The 17,577-nt window shown below is 48.4% G+C and overlaps 1 protein-coding gene across 10 annotated transcripts in view; it reads right to left on the bottom strand.

The window, feature by feature from the left end:
- MEGF11 (multiple EGF like domains 11) overlaps nucleotides 1-17,577 on the bottom strand; it is a 373,960-nt gene that overhangs the window by 43,322 nt on the left and 313,061 nt on the right. The window lies entirely within an intron of this gene.

Genomic DNA, 17,577 nt, shown 5'->3' with positions numbered 1-17,577 from the left:
CAGCCTCTTGAGTAGCTGGCATTACAGGCGCATGCCACCACACCTGGCTAATTTTTGTATTTTTAGTAAAGACGGGGTTTCACCATGTTGGTCAGGCTGGTCTCAAACTCCTGACCTCGTGATCCACCTGCCTCAGCCTCTCAAAGTGCTGGGATTACAGGTGTGAGCCATCACTCCCAGCCCTTACTCTTTAACTCTCCCCCAGCCCTCCCACTTCCAGGGCAGGTTTCCCTGTTACTGCTCCTTTGTGTCACTTACCACAGTTGTAATGAAATAATCATTTAAAAAATTCAGCTCTCATTTACTTGATTGCAAGTTCCATGAGGATAAGGATTGAGTCATTTGTGTTCAGTACACATGGGTTGAATTATTCAGACATTCAGGAAATGTTTCTTAAGTGCCAGTATGTGTCAGACACTGTGCTAGGTCAGGGGATACACAGGTAGTGGAATAGAGCTTGTCGGTAATGTCTAGTGGCTAGATGGGGTGGGGCATAAAATGAGGCTGCAGCATGAAAGGGCACAGGCTAGTCTCGCCCTACTTCCATGGGTTCTGCAGGCGGCCTGTAGTGGCTCTGGTTGCTTCTGTTCATCACCCCAGCCATTCCTGGAGTTCCAGAGCTACTAATGGGGACTGCTTTTGGTGTCCAATGCCGCATCCATGCCAGCAGCACACAAGAGTTGCATGCTTTACTATTTACAAAGCCCCTTGCCAAGCAAGTGCCTGCTCCTTGTCAAGCAGAATGCCAGCCCTGGGCTGCTGCACTCTCCTGCCCACCCTTGTCAGTCACACCCCACTCCCAACTCTAAGAGCTAGGACAGTGGGACTCCCAAGTGGGGAGCCTCATTTGTAATTTCCTAGGGAGAAAGAGTGACACGTGGCCCACAAGGCAAACAGAATAGCTTGTCCAAATGCCAGCCACGGCAGCCTCTCCAATGCAAAGCAAACCTCGCTGGACCTAATTAATGCGTCACTGATAAAACAGCAACTGACAGCAGGTGCATGTTGGGGAAAAGAAACTCTGCATAAGGTATGAGGAACAGAGAGCCACAGGGATGAGAAAGAGAGAGACTTGGAGGCCACTTGTCATATCCATCCCTGACCCTGCCTTCCTATGCTGAGGGAGAAATGTCCACAGCCTGTGGGGCTGAGTCATTCTGTCTGGCTCCCATGCAGGTGGAAGGAGGAGAAAGGTTAGGATTGGAAGCCCCTGTAATATTCACCCTCACTTATGTCTGTCAAAAATGAATAGGCTGCCAGTGATCTGAGGTTACTCTGTGCAGTTGTGTAGGGTGTGCACTGCACAACTCTAGAGGTTTTATTCAAATGACAGTCATTATAGATTTGTGTATATATTACATCAGTTTTCTGGCAGATGTCAGTAGAATGTCTTGAGAAAGGGGTAACTTATTCTAATTTGCACAAATATGTGATATGGCTCTGACATCTCAAGGGGACTCTTTGGAGGAGCACAGACACCTTCCAACAGTTCCCAAACAGACACCAAAACATTTCAGAGAGATCTGGCTGGGTGCAATGACTCATGCCTGTAATCTCAGCACTTTGGGAGGCTGAGGCAGTGACTGCTTGAGGTCAGGAGTTTGAGACCAGACTGGCTAACATGGTGAAAACCTGTTTCTACTACAAATACAAAAATTAGCTGGGCGTGGTGGCAGGCACCTGTAATCCCAGCTACTTGAGAGGCTGAGGCACGAAAATAGCTTAAACCCGGGAGGTGGAGATTGCAGTGAGCCAAAATTGCCCCACTGCACTCCAGCTTGGGTGACAAAGTGAGACTCCATCTCAAAAAAAAACAAAAAAAAAATTCAGAGAGACCCAAGAGGCGGTCCATGTGGCCAAGAAAAAGTGTTTTAGATCAAGTTGAGGCCGTGCCACTTACTGGCTGAGTCATCCAGGGTGCTCCTAAGGACTCAGCTGCAGTTCTCGTGGAGCAGTTTCTTTTCTCCTCTGTATTGATGCTTTTGTGCTACCTGTAGCCCCTTCTCCTTTTCTAGCCATTCTCTTTCCTGAGCTTCTGTACAGAGTTTAGAGAAGGCATTACTGGCTAATATGGACTTACTGAGCAAACTCATGAGAGGTATTTGTACCTTATTAGGAGACCCCAAATCTAAAATCTCTGGAGATGTTTGCACAGTATATGCATGATGGCCAGCCCCTGGAGGGAGTGGGGAGCAGGACCCTGGTCCTCACCACTGACCACACCCCTTCACCCCTCCAGACAGGGCTGGCCCTGTGGCTTACGGCAGACCCACACATCCCTAGTGCTGATGACAGGAGAAAGGAAACTCCATATTTTTCATGCCCCCCTTGGTGACAGGCTTGTGAGAGGCACTTTTTTTTTTTCTCTTACCTCCTTTTGTTCTATAACAGCCCTGCAGGGAGAGAATTCCCTTCCTAGAGAGAGAGCTATCCTAGAGAGGGTTTGCAAACCAAGGCCGGAGAGGTCGATTTGCCCCAGGTCACAGCATGGGAAAGGGAAGGGGCAACTGATTCCAAAGCCCAAGTTCTCTCCCCTGGACCAGGCTGCCTTGACTGCACACAGGTTGGAAGTGATGGGGATTCAAATGTCCTGAGCACATGCAGTGTGCCCAGCTTGCTACCAGGTGCCTGTGATGTGTAATTTCATAATCTCCTGTCCTACCCGTTTGTTGTTAAATGTATGTTGACAATGAAGGCAGAAATGGCTTATGGGGGCTTATGGTGGGAACTCTTAGGGGGGCATTTGTATCTTATGTTGTTAGGAAGCTCCTGAAGTACAAAAGGTTTCAAGACTTTAGGGTATAAAGCTAAGATGGCGGAATAACAAGCAGTGGGAGTGAGTTAGTATTTAATAATGTATATCCTTTGAATGAGAGAAAGCTGGTTTGATGATGATGACGATGGTGGTGGTGGTTGTGCTGCTGCTGCTGACCTCGGATGCTATCAGCATCCCACATCCAGGCAGGTCTCTGCCCTTATTTAGAAGGAAGAAGCTTCCTGCTGCAGCTTTGATTCCCTGTGCCTGGCCTCATCTCTCCCTGCTTCCCTGGGGCTGAGCCCTGTCCAGAGCTCTGTGGTTCCTTAGGGGCTGGGGGTGAGGATGGTTATGGCCCACAGGGATTCAGAGCATCTCTTACAGGTCTGCTGGGACCTGCTCCCTCTGAGAACAGAATGAAGCTTCCCTGCAAATCCTGGGCCTCAGTCTTCAGGGGTTTCTGGGCAATCATTGACAGCATATGACCCTAATCAATCTATGTTAGGTTTCATGATGTCCATAGTGCTAAAAAAACAAAAACAAAAAAACAACTTGGCTTTTTTTTTTTTTTAGACGGAGTTTCGCTCTTTTGCCCAGGCTGGAGTAAAGTGGCGCGATCCTGGCTCACTGCAACCACCGCCCCCTGGGTTCAAGCGATTCTCCTGCCTCAGCCTCCCGAGTAGCTGGAGGCACATGCCACCAGGCCTGGCTAATTTACTAAAAGTAGAGATGGGGTTTCACCATGTTGGCCAGGCTGGTCTCGAACTCTTGATCTCAGGTGATCTACCTGCCTTGGCCTCCCAAAGTGCTGGGGTTACAGGCGTGAGCCACCATGTTCAACTCAAACCTTATCATTTTTAAGTGCCAAAAAAATTGCCTCTAAACTTCTGGGAAAACCTACGTTGGGTGTTGGGGGAGGTCTTTCTGGGCACTTAGAGGAGTGTGTGTGTGGACCATGGAGGCAGGGAGGGGCACAGGCTGGCAACTTCTCCACATGCATGTTCTGCAGGCTGTTTTTGGTGAGTTTGTGTATGTGTGCTAGCGGTGGTATATATTCCTGATGTATTTCATGTGATTAACACATGTGGGCCCTATGTGTGTCATAGGTACTAGATGTACATGTGCTCTGCATGTATGGAGAGCAGGTTAGGGATAGGATTTGGGCCTGCTGTCCCAGTGTCCTGGTTTGCATGGTAACTTAGAGGGTCACCCCCTATGTGATCCATGTAGTATGTGAGTTTGGTATCTGTGTGTGATACGTATTGGTGGTGTGACAGCTGTGGGGCAAGCTTAGCATCTGCATGTCAGACATCTGGGCTGATCCTGGCCATAGAGCCCCAATGGTGATTTGATCATAGTGGCTTTGAGCATGGTATGGGTCAAAGTCAGGGAGGGGTGGGTTGGATCTTTAGGGTATATATGCATGTGTACTGTAAAAGAGCCCAGCTCCCTAGGTGAGGGCTGTGTAGTGTGGACTTGGGGCAGTGGCCTGCAGAGCCAGAGTCTGACAATAGTGATGGTGACAATGTCCCAGGTGGGAACCAGACTGTGGGGGACAGAGGGTCCTGCAGAAGCTAATAAGGAAAACTAGGGTCCAAGTAAAATGCGGTGCATTCACATTTTAGGGGATGCTTCTAAACTACCTGTGCATTTATTCAACACATATTTACTGACACTCTGTGCAGGGGACTGTGCCAGGCTTGGATAGGCTGGGGGTTAGGAGGTGGCAGGGTGGGGAATAGAGTAGGCACACAGGGATGAACTGGACAGACCCTTGGAGCTTTCTGTTTAGTAGATGGGAGAAAAACATCCACAATGTGTTACCAGAGTGGGTATGTCAGTGTCCTATGGAAAGGCTCTGTCCCATAGGGAAGAGAGCAAGAAGGCTTTATAAGGAGGTGGCAACTGAAGGAGACTGGAGGGTGCACGGGCTGGATTTGGCCGAGGGGGATGGAGAGCAAAGGTATTCGGGGGAAGGGGCAGACTGAACAAAGGCGTGGCAGTGGGGCCACACGTGGGTTGGGGGGGCTGCAGGGTAAGGCAGTTTGGATTTGCTGCAGTTCAGGGGTTAGGGAAGGGTGATGAGAGGCAGCAGCAGGAGCCTGGAGGTCAGGCTGGGCCCAGCCAGGATGGCCTTGAGCGCCAGGTGTGAACTTTGCTTGGGAAATAAAAGAGGGCCTCCTAGAGCAGGTGTGACTCAGTGTTCCAGCCTGTTTCAGAAAGGTGCCTGGGCCCTTCCTCTCTGGCTGAGAGTCTAGACTCCCGCAAATCCAATTGCTTATTGATTGTGGAATCATTATAAAAACAATTATAGACTGAATGCAAAGACAGCCCAGAATGTAACACTGGAGAGGCTTTTACTAGAGAACAAAAAAGGAGTTGGGGTGGGGACGGCTCCCTCTACTGTCCATAGTGTCCTCTGGTCCATCCTCATCCCCAGCTCCCCAACTCATATAAACTCTCAGGTTTTTTTTTTTTTTTTTTTTTTTTTGAGACGGAGTCTCACTCTGTCACCCAGGTTGGAGTGCAGTGGTGCCATCTAGGCTCACTGCCACCTCCATCTCCTGGGTTCAAGTGATTCTCCTGCCTCAGCCTCCCGAGTAGCTGGGATTACAGGCGCACACCATGCCTGGCTAATTTTTGTATTTTTAGTAGAGGTGGAGTTTCACCACATTGGCTAGGCTGGTCTCAAACTTGTGACCTCAAGTGATCTGCCCTCCTCGGCCTCCTAAACTGCTGGGATTGCAGGCGTGAGCCACCGTGCCTAGCCCATTGGGTTTTTAAAGCTAGTTTCCTCTAGATTTTTCTGACCCTAGAGGTTTCTCAGTCAAGTTTTCACAGAGTGCTTCACCACACAGAACATGGGCCTGGAATGTGCCCTCCATGAAGGCACCCAAGCCCGGGAAGGGGCAGGTTTGATGGGAGCTCAGGGCAGAACTCCCTGCAGGGCAGACCTGGCGTGGGGCTGCAGGCCTGAGGGAGGAGAGGGGAGCAGGGCTACTGAGGGAGATGGGGTAGGAGGGGGCACCCTGGGGAGCAGTGAGGGCCTGAGGAGGGGCTCAGCCCTGGGCTGGGGAGTGCTGAGATGCACCAGAGACTATGTAACCTTGCCACGCCAGTTTACTTATTTGTAAAATGTTGGTGGCACCATCACAGCCCTCAGAGGGCAGTCACAGCACATGAGATGGTGATTTGTATTGGAGTGTTTTGTATCGGAGAACAGTGATGTGGATGGACAGCGTGGTGACTGGGTACTCCATCCCCGCCACCACCTAGGGAATGGACACCTCCCCTGAGCTGCCTGAGAGATGCCTGATTCCCCCATCATTTGTCAGCCATTTCCAAATTCAGCTCTCCTGGCTCCATCACCCCCAAGGCCACAGTTAAGGTTTCATCCTGTTGGGAGCAGTGAGGATCACTCTGGGTTTACCCGCAGCTCACAGGCAGGGGCAGGCGGGCGTGTCAAGCTCATGGACTCTGCAACCTGACTGTTGGGTTCAGGTCTTGGCCCTGGGGCTTTTTGGACCTTGTGCAAGGTGTTAACCTCTCTGTGTCTTAGTTTCCCTATCTGCAAAATGGGAATTACAATAGTACCTTCTTCCAAGGGTAGTGGTGAAGATGAAATAAGTTAACATACATAATGTTCTTAGAACAGTGCCTGGCCCAGAGTAAGTGCTATAGATGCTTTCAGCGTTTTATTATTACATATGACCCAACAGGAACTAGGCCCACTGCAGGTGCAAGAAGAGGCTACGATTTACCTACTCTGTGCCAAACACTTTTGTAGAGCTTGTCCTGTCTCATGCTCACAACCATCCTCCAAGAAACATCCACATGCGAGGCGAGCAAACGGTGAACCTGCCCTAAACCACCCAGGAGGTGGAATGGCAAGGCTGAGATGCAAACTCAGGTTTCCCTGACTCAAAGTCCATGCTCTCCCCACTCTGCCAAGCAGCCTCCAGTGAAGACATGTGGGGAGGATGGAATCCAGCATCTATTGAGCACCTACTACATGCTCTATCACCCAGGCTGGAGTACAGTGGCATGATCTCGGCTCACTGCAACCTCTGCTTCCCAGGTTCAAGCTATTCTCGTGCCTCAGCCTCCCAAGTAGCTGGGATTACTGGCACCCACCACCATGCCCGGCTAATTTTTGTATTTTTAGTAGAGATGGGGTTTCACCATGTTGGCCAAGCTGCTTTCGAACTCCTGAGCTCAGGTGATCCGCCCACTTCGGCCTCCCAAAGTGCTGGGATTATAGGTGTGAGCCACCGCACCTGGCCTGCATGCTGGTTCTTGTTCTGTGACATCACCATCTCCCGACACAGAGAATGGAGGGCAAATACAGTACTGTTTTGTCACACCCCTGCTTGAGACGGCAGTGGCTCCCTCTTGCCTGCTGACTTAAGCACAAGACCCCACCTTGGCATGCAGGGCCCACCTGCTCTGCTCCCACTCTTTTCCTTCCACTCCCTACACCCTCCTCGACACCTGTGCCTCATGGCCAGGGAGCCCCTGCCTGGCTTCCCTGGGCCTGTCTCAGGGAATTATATCTCCCTTCTCAGAACTTTTAGGAGAAGCAAGAACATTAATTTTTTAGTGTTTTTGGGAGGTAACTTTTAAATAGATTTTTTTTTGTTGTTTTTTCTGTTTTTTGCATTTACCCCTATTGTTAGTTTTCTTATTAGCCCCACCTTGAAATAATTTATTCATGACCTTTTTTTGCAATATCCTTCATTTTCCAGACATAATCACATCTTCTGGCAGGAATCCCTTCCCCTCCTGGGGTTGATAATTACTCTTGCAGATGGAATTATCGGCGCTAATGACTAAGGGAGAGGTGGCTGGGAGGGGCTGGGCTAGGGGGCTGGGGAGCTGAGGCACTGAAGCTTGAGCCCAGGGCTAGCAGGAACTTTCTTTGTTCCAGGCCTGCAGATTTTGTGGGGGGACTAGAGCCCGTGGGCTCTTCTGCACAATGAGGGTGCAAACGCTGACCCCCAGCCTCCTGGGGCTGGTGTAAAGCTCCAGTGAAACAACCTGTTGGGAAGGATGGGCAGAATCCCAGAGTGCAAAGTGGGGATGCTACAGCCCCACCCTACAGGGTTGTTGTGAGGATTAAACACAATGTATATAGAACAGAGTGCCTGGCCTAGGGCCCACTGCAAAATATGAGCCATCATCACCCCCATTTGGTTGTCTACTTTCTCCAGACCTTTCAGGTAGCCGCCTCTGATTTGTGGCCCTATCCCCGCCCTCTAGAATTGGTGAGGTCAGACCCAGGCCTTGGGCTTTGGCTAGGACTGGGAGCCAGCAGAAGCCCCATCTATGCTAGAGACTTGGACAAAAAGAAAACTGGATATACTTAAAGCATAGATGCCTCAGATCTGCTCTAACAGCTTCTTTTGCTGCACAGATTGCTGCAGCCACTAGGCCTGAGACAAAGCCCCAGCCTGGATCCCAGTAATGAGGGCACTGATAATAAGGACATCAGGAACATGACAGCAAGAGGGTGGTCTGAGATGGCAAATGTTTATTTTTTAGAAGAGAAGAGTCAGCAGTTTTCCCTAATAAGCTGTACGGTGGGGTCCCAGAGGGGGAAGGCTGGACTCATCTTAGTGACATAAAACCAATTTTTCCTACTTTGCTCTGCAAATTAATTGACAACATGACTTAACCTCCTGGTGACTCCCCTTATGCCCCCACCGACCTGCCACCCCCACCATCCCTCCGTGCCCAGGGAAACATCAGTAAGTGTCTGCTCTGGGTACAGCAAGCTCATGAGATGGAGGTAAAAGTGGAAAGAACAGTAGGCTGGGAGTCATGTCGCCTGTATTCCATCCCAGCTCTGTTACAATACGCTGTGTGACCTGAGGGAAGTTCACTTTCCCTTTCTGGCCTTGCTTTTTTTTTGCTGTGCACTGTGGAAGCCCTGAGCATTCTTCCAGCTCCACCATTATGAAGACCAGTTCCTGTTTTACAGCATTACCCCCTGCATCTCGCTCAATGGGCCTACCGACCCCGAAGGGCTGGCATTATTAATCCATCTCACCAATGAGAAACGGGCTCTAAGAGGCTGTGTTTCCTAAGGTCACACAGCTACTGAGTGACAGATGTGGGATTCCAACCCGGGACTGTGTGATTCCAAAGTCCATGTCCTTTTGCTTGCAGTGTGTCTTGTCTCCACAACCACATAATAAACCTTGACAAACGTTTACTGAACATTCACTACGTGCTGGGCTTTGTTCTACATATTTTATCTAATTCAATCCTCAGAATAACACTACAGCATAGTGCCATTAATTATCCTGTTTTATTGATGAAAAAATGAGGCTTGAGAAGCTTAAGTAACTCCAACAAGACCACACAGGAGGTGATAACAGAGCTGGGATTTGGGTACTGGAGTGTGTGTGTGTGTGTTTTATTTTTGGATGACCATTTCTGCTATTTTGCAGTATTTGTACTCCTCTGTTCGCACAGGCATGGCAGCTAGAGGGTGAATTCCTCATTCCCGGTGCTGCATTCAGGAAAATCTTTTACTACAGTAATTGGGAAATGAGTCAATAGTGGGAGGTGAGGGGATGAGAAGCTGGTTTTCTGTTCTTAGGGCTAACAGCCTGTAGATCTCAGCTTGATGAAGAATGAAACAATTAGAAAAGAAAATGCACACACATGATATCCATGTCACCTGGCTGTCATCTTCAGTCTGCATTCTCTACTGGTCACACTTCTCTCATTCCCTAGTTCCAGCTTAGAGCTACCCAAGAGGCAGACACGCACTCTGCCCAGCTGGGGGAGGCCAGGGGAGTGTAACGTCTTTAAAGGACATTGGAAACCTTGGAGGGAAATTCAATCACTGCTCCACCGATCTGAATTTTCATAACTCTTGCTCCCCGCTCCCACCTTCCCTGGTCAGAACAGCTGAGGTTTCTGTATGACCTACCAGTGGCACAGAGAAAGGGGAGAAAAATGCGGAAACAAATTTGTTCATTTGGGTGATGGAGTGCCCGCTCCCCTCGCCAGCATGCAGGGTTCAATAATGGCAGACAGGGCTTCAAAAAATTGCAGCATAAATAGATGAGCCCTTTAAGGTAATATAAATGCTGTCATCCTGGGGAGAAATATGGGCCCTGAATCTTATGGGAGGGGACACTCTCTCCTCTGCTTCCCGCATTCCTGTCCCCATCACAGTGGAGCTGAAAGGGAGCATCTGGGCTGAGGAATGGCCAGAGGGCCCCTTATCTCCCAGCCACACGGGATCCATGCGGGAGGAAGCAGCCGGAAGGGGGTCTGAGAAATCAAGTCTTTGCAGCCCTGGCAGTGACCTCACAGACGGTTCACTGTAGGCACCAAGGTGGCAGTAATTAGTCCTACAGCAGTGGAGGAGGCTCCATCAGTCTGGCCACCTAGGTGAGGCCTTAATTAAGGAAAGGCAGGCTAGTCAGCAGAGGAGCATGGTGGGGCCAAGAAATCAGCCTTCTTCCCCCATGTGAGGAGGAAGTCTGTTCTCGGTTCTGTGGCTGCTCTTGGGAACCTAGGAGCCCTTGGCAACCCTGCCGTTCCCAGCCAAGGGAAAGATTCAACTAACTGCTTCCTTCCTGTCACCCCCATTTGCATCTCTACCCCCAAACAGGGCATTCAGGCCAGGACCAGTCAGCCTCTTCAAGTGAGAGACCCCTTGGTGTAAATAACAACAGCAGCAGCAGTAGTGGCATCATCATCATCATCAACAGCGATAATAGCTAATGCTTGTTGAAAGATTACTAATATGCTAGACATTCTAAGCACTTTATATTTGCTAATTAATTTAGTCAGCCCAATAATCCTACAAGGCTATGTTATTATTCCTTTTTACATATAAGAAACTAGAGGCAGGCTGGGCTTAGTGGCTCACGCCTGGAAACCCAACACTTTGGGAAGCCAAGATGGGCAGATCTTGAGAGGCCAGGAATTCGAGACCAGCCTGGGCAACATGGCAAAACCCCATCTCTACAAAAAAATACAAAAAAAAATCAGCTGGGCATGATGGTGTGCACCTGTAGACCCAGCTACTTGGGGGGGTTGAGGTGGGAGGATCGCCTGAGCCCAGAGAGGTCAAGCTGCACAGTGAGCCAAGATCACACCACTGCATTCCAGCCTGGACAATAGAGTGAGGCTTAGACACACACACACACACACACACACACAAAGGAAATAAAAGAAACTAGGGGCACAGAGAGGTACAGTATCTTGCCCAACATCACACAGCTAATATGCAGCAAAGCTGGTGTTTGAAGGCAGAGAATTTGGCACCAGTCTGCAAACCACTACACAAAATTTCATAAGGCAGAAGCTCATGCCACTGCTCAAAGAATCTGGAGATGGTGTCAGGGGTCAGCTGCTCCAGTCCCGCTGTATCTGCCTGTTTACATAAATTTCAGAGAAGCCAACAGGTAGAGTCAAGTCCCGCCCTACTGGCAAGGCCTCTTGGGAAATGCCATGAATTTCCTTACTGTAAAGCTCAGGAATGTTCCAGAAACTTCTACTTTAAGGGCATTGGGTCTACTAGGGATTTCATTCATTTCAGGGAGTTTGCTGAGCAAGATATTTGTGTGGTAGGCATTGTAGGCTTGTTAGGAGGTCCAGGGTTAGAGGGAAACATGTTGTTGTCCTTAGGGAGATAGAACCTGAGTATGAGCCATACACAGTGGAAACAAAGGGATGGAATGGTTAATTCCAAAGAGAGGAGTATTCAGGGAAGGCTTCATGGAAGAGGCAGCCTTTGATTTCCTGAAAGGCTAAGAAGGATTTTCATAGATGTGATAGTGACTATGGGAAGGGCATTCTAGGAAGAAGGAGAGGTTTGAGAAAAAGCACAGAGGCCCCAAAGAACATATAGTAGTGCCCCCTTATCCTTGGTTTCACTTTCCATAGTGTCAGTTACCTGAGGTCAACTGTGGTTTTCAAGTAGTTTGTGGCTGGGCGCGGTGGCTCACGCCTGTAATCCCAGCACTTTGTGAGGCTGAGGCGGGCAGATTACATGAGGTCAGGAGTTCGAGACCAGCCTGGCCAACATGGTGAAACCCTGTCTCTACTAAAAATAAAAAAATTAGCTGGATGTGTTGGCACATGCCTGTAATCCCAGCTACTCGGGAGGCTGAGGCAAGAGAATTGCTTGAACCCGGGAGGTGGAGGTTGCAGTAAGCTGAGATCACGCCACTGCATTCCAGCCTGGGCGACAGAGCAAGAGTCCGTCTCAAAAAAAAAAAAAAAAAAAAAAGTAGGTTTGTGCAATACGATAAGAAATTTTAAGCCTGAGATGAGAGGATTGCTTGAGGCCAGGAGTTCCAGACCAGCCTGGGCAACATAGTGAGACTCCATTTCTACAATTTTTTTTTAAAAATAGCTGGGCATGGTGGTACATACCTGTATTCTCAGCTGCTCAGGGGTCTGATGCAGGAGGATCACTTGAGCCCAGGAGTTTGAGGTTACAGTGAGCTATGATTGTGCCACTACACTACAGCCTGGGCAATAGAACGAGGCCCTATCTCTAAAAGAAATTTTTTTAAAGATATTTTGAGAGAGAGAGAGGCCACATTCACATAACTTTTACAGCATATTATTAGTTATTACTGTTAATCTGTTACTGTGCAGTATATACAGAATTCAGTACTGCCCACAGTTTCAGGGACTGGAGGTCTTATAATGTATCCCTTATGGATAACGGGGACTACTGTACTGTGTGTGGGGGGAAAATGAGTTTTGTGTGCTGCAGATTGTGGCAGGACTTAGTGGGAGATGAGATTAGGGTAGACTAGTTTCGAGGGCATGTTACAAAGGCCTGGGATTTGAGGTTTATTTGGTGGGCAGTGGGGAGCCACAGAGAGGGGTGATGTGATGCCAACCTGCAAGTGGATGGACAGCTCCACTTAGTCCGCTTATCCACAATTCAGCTAATTCCCTAGCTCAGCAGGGTGAGAAGAAAGGTCCTCACCTCCTGGATAGGATCATCCTCACAGAGACAGGTATTCCAGGACTCCCTGGATAGGATCATCCTCACAGAGACAGGTATTCCAGGACTCTGCTGGTCTGACCACTGTGTCATGTGACCCCTCACTCTGCCTTCTCCCATCCCTGTTCATCCTGGTGTTGTCTTGGCGAGGACCCTGGATTCTGAGAAGGCACAGAGTAGCCTTGAAACCGTAGCTCACGAGGCTGTCCAAGGTGCTGAAACGATGCCGTTTCCACTTGTAAGCACTCCCACTGGAATGACTAGCTCCCACACCACTGTTTCCAATGGGCAGGGAATTTCATTCCCATTTTATAGATGAGAAATAGAAACCCAGAAAGTTAGAGCTAAAGCTACAAACTCATTTCTTGTTTTCTGGTCCAGGGCTCTTTGCCCCCACTGGGCAGCCATAGTGCAATTTCCCAATGCGTACCCCAGGTGATTCTATCACTGCTGCCAAGCGAACATGTAAAATGCCCAGGCTCTCTTCCCACCCCCATCTCTATCTCCATTTCCCCAAATGTTGAGAGGCTTGTCCACTCCTACAGTGCCTCCTGAGACTGACCATTCAGGGTGACCCACAGGTGCTTGGGTGGACCTGCCTAGAACAGCAGTTGTGCACGTTCATGGCTCTGATCCATCAGGTATCCCTGGGTACAGCTCATCCCAACACCCTCCAACTGGTATCATGGGCATGGGGGAAGCAACGTTCCCCCACTACTCTCATAGCTTACCAGTAATTGCTGCCATTTCACCAAGTGTCTGTTGTATTTCGGGCACTGGCTTTGAACTTTTCATATAATGTTCCTAATTCTCACAAGCAAAGTCTTGTTTTAACAGATGAGGAAGTTCCATGTCAGGGAGGATAAGTGGCTTATTAGTAGTCAGTGTGGGGACTAGAGAGCTAGGATTTGAACTTAGATTTGTCTGGTTCCATGGTCACCCTTCAATCAAAGCTCATCAACCAATATGAGAGTTCAGTGTCTCCCACCACCACTGGCTTTGTGATCCCAGGCAAGTCGCTAATCCTGTTTGAACTCCAGCTCCTCATCTGCAAATTGAGGAAAGTGAAAGTGCATCTCCGTGGGCCCTTGTGAGGCATAAGTCAGATGAAGCATGCAGCCAGGATTCAGTGAGTGTTCACTGCTAGTGTGAATGTGATTATTACTAGAACACAGGTTCCTGGATGGGGGTCTGATTAGTCTTTCCACATCCCCACCTGCCCCCTATGTCCTAGCAGAGGAAACATCCAGTGTTTCACATTTCAGTGAACAGGATTCCACTTCCAATGTCCTGGGAAGGAAGTGGAAGTGTGTGAAGGCCAGTCCAGAGCCCCAAGCAGGGCCTGCTTCTGCCTCGTGTCCCTGTGCTCTCGGGGGTGGAGACCACGTGACTGGGGCAGGCATGCCACTGAGCTCACAGGTGTGGTTCTGCACTACTTCATCAGCACTCCTCACGTTTATGTTGAGCCTGAGACCATTCTCAGCCCCTAGAGTCTACTTTCATAAAGCTGTCCCAGTATCCTCCCTAAAGACCCTGGGCAGGGAGAGCTGGGGTGGGAGGGGACAGCTGAGGATGCAGTTTCACATCCACTGTCGTGGGGGATACTCACATCCAATAGCAGGCAAAACTGATTTACTCCTCCCATCGTTCAGATAGGGAAATGGAGGCCCAGCAAGGTAAAGTGACATGTCCAAGATTACTGAGCCTAGAATGAAGGTCTCCAAACACCCAGAAAAGGGCTCCTTTAATTAGTCCTTAACTGACTACCCATCCTAAAATCATTCAAGGCTAAAGGCAGTGTACATACATTCACAAACCAAGCAACCAACAAAGGCATTGCTAATTATTACTGACTGCGGGACATCTTGAGGCAGAGTCTCTGCTGAGTCTGCTCTGCTGATTGCCCCCACTTTGACCAGAACTGGCTAATTGTGGGAAGTTGCATTCAGTCAGAAGCTGGAGTGAGGACAAGAGTAATGGCTTCCCCCTCAGGGCTTGATGCATACAGGAGTGAGTCATGCTGGTTGAGAACAATGAACTGTTCTGTAATCACCTCCTGCAGCCCCTGCCCAACATCCAACAGAGCCCCAGAAGAGCCTTTCCAGGAATAATGAGGCTGGGTGGGAGGAGATGGATGGGAATTTGCTGGGTCTCGCCAGGGCAGCTTGACTCACAATCTGTCTTAGCCCTGAGCCCCAGGCAGGGGGCACTCCACAGTGAGATGACTCTAGCATGCACCTGTGCCCCAAAGTTCAAGGACAGGAAGTCATTTGCATCTCAGGTGCAAGGAAGAGAGGCAGTGGCCTGGCCTCCAGACTGTTGGAGCACTGGGGACAGTGAGCAAACAGATGCTTGTCTCCCAGGCCTTTCTGGGGCCCCAATTTTCCCTTGTTCTGAGGAGTAGTGAGTAGGCAGGCAACTGGGGATAAAGAAGGGGGAACAGGGAGGCAAGACCCCCAGCAGACACATAGACAGTGTATATGACCAGACCGTACAACACTCAATGAGCTTCCCACTCCTATGTATGTGCATACCTTCTTGCTCCTACTTTTCCCCCTTTCCCCCAGAACAGTGTTTCCCGACTTGATCCATGGAGTCCATACAGTGGACCATCTTAGAAGTTAATAGGTTCTTCTCTCTCCCTGTATACGCCCCATCCACAGATGCCCAAAGTCCTGGAGCTATGCTAGAAGCCAAGCTGGGACAGGGGTCATCCATGAGCAGTCTGGTGCACTCACCTTCAGTCACCTGACCACTTGGCTAGGTGCGATTTTTTAATCCCAAACAATTATTCTCTCCTACCCAAATTCAAAACCCAGGGCATCTCCATTTTACTGTGGAAATTACAGCAAAAAATTTACACTAACAAAGGTAAATTAAAGAGAAAACCAGACTTCCTTCTCTTTCAAAAATGCCGAAGAGTTCATTTACACCCAGTTTTATCTGCATTGGGGAGGAAGAAGGGGGATCGTAACTGTTTTTTTTTTTTTTTTTTTTTTTTAATCTTAGTTATGTGTTTTTACTTAAACAAATATATTTAGGCCAGAAGTGGTGGCTCATGCCTGTAATCTCAGCACTTTGGGAGGCCAAGGTAGGCGGATCACTTGAGGCCAGGAGTTCAAGATCAGCGTGGCCAACATGGCAAAACTCTGTCTCTACTAAAAATACAAAAATTAGCTAGGCGTGGTGGCACATCCCTGTAATCCTAGCTACTCAGGAGGCTGAGGCATGAGAATTGCTTGAACCCAGGAGGCAGAGGTTGCAGTGAGCTGAGATTGTGCCACTGCACTCCAGTTTGGGCGACAAAGCGAGACTCTTTCTTTAAAAAAAAAAAAAAAAAAAAAAATATATATATATATATATATTTTATACTTTAAATATATTTTAAATATATATATACTTTAAATATATATAAATAAGAATGTATATATATAACATGTAATCAATATAACAAAATTATTGAGATATTTTATATTCACCTTTTCATACTAAGTCTTGGAAATCCAATGTGTATTTTCCACTTCATATCTCAATTCAGAACTAGCCACATTTCAGTTTGAACAGTGTTTTATTCTGGACCTTGCTCTGCAGACCAGGGGCAACCTGGCTTTAAAAGACGTTGTCACCAAGCAAACCCTCACTTGATCTACAAGAATTCCTTGCGGATCAGTGGGCCTCCATCTTAGCAGCACGTTGGCCTCAGCCAGACCATGCCTAGACCAAATACATCACAATCTCTGGGAGTGGGGCCCGGGCACTGATGTTTATAAAGCTTTCCTAGTGATTTCAGTGTGCAGCCCAAGTTGAGACCCATGGCTACATATCAGCATCCTACTCAAAGTGAGGACCACTGACCAGCATTATTGGTATCACTTGGGAGCTTGTTAGAAATGCAGAACCTGAGGCCCCATCCCAGACCTACTGAATCAGAACCTGCAAGTGAACAAGGACCACAGGTGCTTAGAAAATTTACTACTGCCTGAGAAGCCTGCTAGAATGCACTCTATATATCCCATCTTGACACCTGATAGCAACCTTGCCAGGCAGGTGTTATATTTCACAGGTGAGGAAACAGAACCGAAGAGAGGTTGAATCACTGGTCCAAGGTCACACAATTGGTGAGTAGGATAGCCAGGGTGCAACCCAGGTCTGGTTCCAAAGGCCACACTCTTTCAACTGCACAATTGTACCACTTCCTACAGCACAATTAAACATGGCCATAGAGAACCCCTGAGTGTTTGGCTCCTTGAGCCTGCTGGGAATGCCCTGCCTTTGAACAGGATTCCACTTCCAATGTGAAGTTCCCCAGAAACAAACCTCATAAAGACCAGCATAATTCATGAGAAAATACAAATTGTAAACAAACATAGGGAAGATGTTCACTCTCCCTCGTAATCAGAGAAATGCAAATTAGAACAACATTGAGGAACCATTTTCTACCTATATAATTAGCAAAAATTAACAAAATGTTAGCAAAGTTATTCTGAAATAGGTACATTCATACACAATTGGTGGTGTAGATTTATAGAACCCTTGAGGAAAGTAATATGGCAACATCCATCAAGAGCCATAAATATATTATGCCCACTGACCCTGGGAATTCAACCTAAGGAAATAATTCAAGAGGGCGGGGCAGGGAATGCTATTTGTATGAAGACGCTCACTGCAACATTCGCTGTTAACACTGGAAACAACTTAATATTCAGCAGTAAGAGAATGGCTGAGTAAACTGGGGGTACATCTGCTCCTGCAGTGTTATGCAGCCATTTAAAATGATAATTAAGCAGCCCAAGCAGCAACATAGCAATGTGGGTGAAAGAAAGCAGAATGCAAA

Source organism: Hylobates moloch, unplaced genomic scaffold (genome assembly GCF_009828535.3).
Source record: "Hylobates moloch isolate HMO894 unplaced genomic scaffold, HMol_V3 SCAFFOLD_14, whole genome shotgun sequence".
NCBI lineage: Eukaryota > Metazoa > Chordata > Mammalia > Primates > Hylobatidae > Hylobates > Hylobates moloch.
The sequence above is the reverse complement of the archived record's forward strand: the minus strand, read 5'-3'. Positions and strand labels throughout refer to the sequence as shown.